Consider the following 2,603-nt stretch of genomic DNA (forward strand, 5'->3'; position numbering starts at 1 on the left):
AACAGAATGAAGCATTGCTTGGTCCCTCACAGTGTTGCTATGGTTGAGCCCATTGTTGAAGCCACTGTGTCGATCCAGTTAATACAGAAGATTGTCACTGACTATGTTTCAGAAGCAGATTGCCAGGCATTTCTTAGTTTGCACACTCTGCTACTGAAATCTGTTCAGTATCATAATGATGTTGTTGTGAAGTGCCATCAAGTTGGTTCCGACCCATAGCGACCCTGTATAGGGTTTCCAAGGAGTGGCTGGTGAGCCTGAACTGCCAACCTTGCAGCTCAACCCAACTTTGCAGTCCAGCCCATTAACCTACAGCGCCACACCAGGACTCCCACCCTGGTCTGATGAGAATTCTATCATAAACAGACGGAATAGTAAGGTGGCTTCTCTGGTGGTGGTCTGAGAACTCTTAGGAGGTGGTGTTTGAGCTGAGATCTAAAGGATGAGACAAAGCTGTCTGGGAATAAGACCCTGGGGCAGGATGAACTTGGTAGAGCCGATGCCCTGTAGGCAGCTGTTGTAGCTGCTGGGGATTGAGCAGATGGAGGTGGTAGAAGATCCACAGGGCAGGAGTGTGTCTCAGTATGAGGGGCTGGGTGGGGGGAGATGGCCCCTGGACAGTTAACATGCCCCACCCCCAGCAAGATGGATTGGCAAAGTGGCAGCATCAGTGGGCTCAAGCATGGCAATGATAGTGAGGTTGGCCCAGGATCGGGCAGTGTTTCGTTCTGCTGTGCATAAGGTCGCTATGAGTCAGTACTGATTCAATGGTGCCTAACAACAACAGAGTTGAGTCGGTTCTGACCCATAGAGACCCTGCATAGGGTTTCCAAAGAGTGGCTGATGAGCTTGAACTGCCAACGTTGCGGTTCAAACCGACTTCGCAGTCCAGCGCATTAACCCACAGTGCCACCCCAGGCCTCTGTACCACTGGAAGGTTAACCACAAGGTTGGCGGTTTAAACCCACCAATTGCTCCTTAGAAACCTTCTACAGGGCTGCTGTGAGAGGTATACCTGGTTGCACAGTGGTTAAGCTCTGAGTGGCTAATGTGAATCAAGTCAATGGTTTGAATCTACCAGGAACTCCAGAGAAGATGAGACCTGGTGATTCGCTGCTGTAAAGATTAGAAGACACACCCACTGCGGTTGATTCTGGCTCTGTGATCCACGGGGCTGACTAGAACTGCATCCTAGGGTTTCCGAGGCTGTATGGAATAGAAGCCAACTACCTCTCCCACAGAGCAGCTGGCGGGTTCAAACCGCCGACCTTTCAGTTAGCGGCCTACTGCTTAAACTATTGCACCTTTCAGGGTAGAGAACCCTGTGAGCAGTTTTGTCCTGCCTCATAGGGTTGCTCTGCGCCCTAATTGACTTGCTGGCAGTGGGTGTTTTATGGGGCCCTTGTGGGGTGCAGCCTGGCGCATCTCTGGAACTGGCTGCTTCTCTGGTCAGCATCACCTCACAGGGCCCTGCTTGGAGACAGCCTGGGCAAGCCAGAGCCATCTGGAGAGGGGGACGGGCCAGCAAGGGGCGGGCCAGCTGTGGTTATCAAATCACCTCACTCAGCACATCATGTGTTCACTGCTCGGGGCCTCTGGCCACAGTGAGTCAGGTGACCTCAATGGGCAGCAGGCCAGGCTGCAGAGGGGCCAAGTGGGAGAGATCCTGTGTGTGTATGTGTGTGTGTGTGTGTGTGTGTGTGTGAGAGAGAGAGAGAGAGAGAGAGAATTGTCTTTTTCACAATCCTGGCAAAGCCAGCCCTGTGTGCAGCCCTGCTCTGTTGGGGTCCAGGGGAACAGTGGGGACCTGGGGGTGTTTACTCAGAGCCCTGGGGGGAACAGCATCCTTCTGTTCATCTCCCATTCCTGTATCAGCACCCAGCCCCAACCCTCTCCTTTTCTCACAAGCCACCAGTATTTTTAGCCTCTAAAGGAGGATTAGTGGAGGCGGCAGGGGAGAGTTGGGTGTGAGACCAGGAAGGATTTGAGAGGCAGCAGTGCTAGGGGGCCTGGAACCGGGATGCAGCCAGTGGGAGGCGGCTCTGGCGACAGCTTGGGCTGGTTCAGCTAGACCAGCCACCCACGCAGTAACTTTCGAAATGTCTCCCGGGCCCTGCCTAAGCACATTCCCTGCTGTTTTTAGGGAGGGCTTTCTGCTTTGCTTTTATTGAACACAATGTTGTTGTTGATGTTTGCTGTTACTCATGGTGACCCCTCCATACAACCAACAGGATGAAAGGCTGCCGGATCATGTCGGGTGCTGCACGGGGCCCGGGATGGGTTTCGGAGCAGACCTTCGTGGTCCGTGGCTTCTCTGCTTGTTTTGCAAATAACACACCCACGTAAATAGTAAATAACTCACACACATAACGGGTTTGTTGTTAAGTGCTGTTAGTTGGTTTGAACTTAGTGATCCTGTCTGTATAGGGTTTCCAGGAGGGTCTGGTGGGTTTGAACTGTTTACCTTGCAGTTAGTAGCCCAGTGCTTATCCTACAGCACCACACCAAGACCCCCTATATAACAGGGACCTGGAGCCGGGGAAGTGGCTGAGTTATGTCAAAAAGCGCTGGCGTAGTACACCCACACATGTACTGCACCTCTG

The sequence above is a fragment of the Chrysochloris asiatica genome, unplaced genomic scaffold (assembly GCF_000296735.1).
Source record: "Chrysochloris asiatica unplaced genomic scaffold, ChrAsi1.0 scaffold00125, whole genome shotgun sequence".
NCBI lineage: Eukaryota > Metazoa > Chordata > Mammalia > Afrosoricida > Chrysochloridae > Chrysochloris > Chrysochloris asiatica.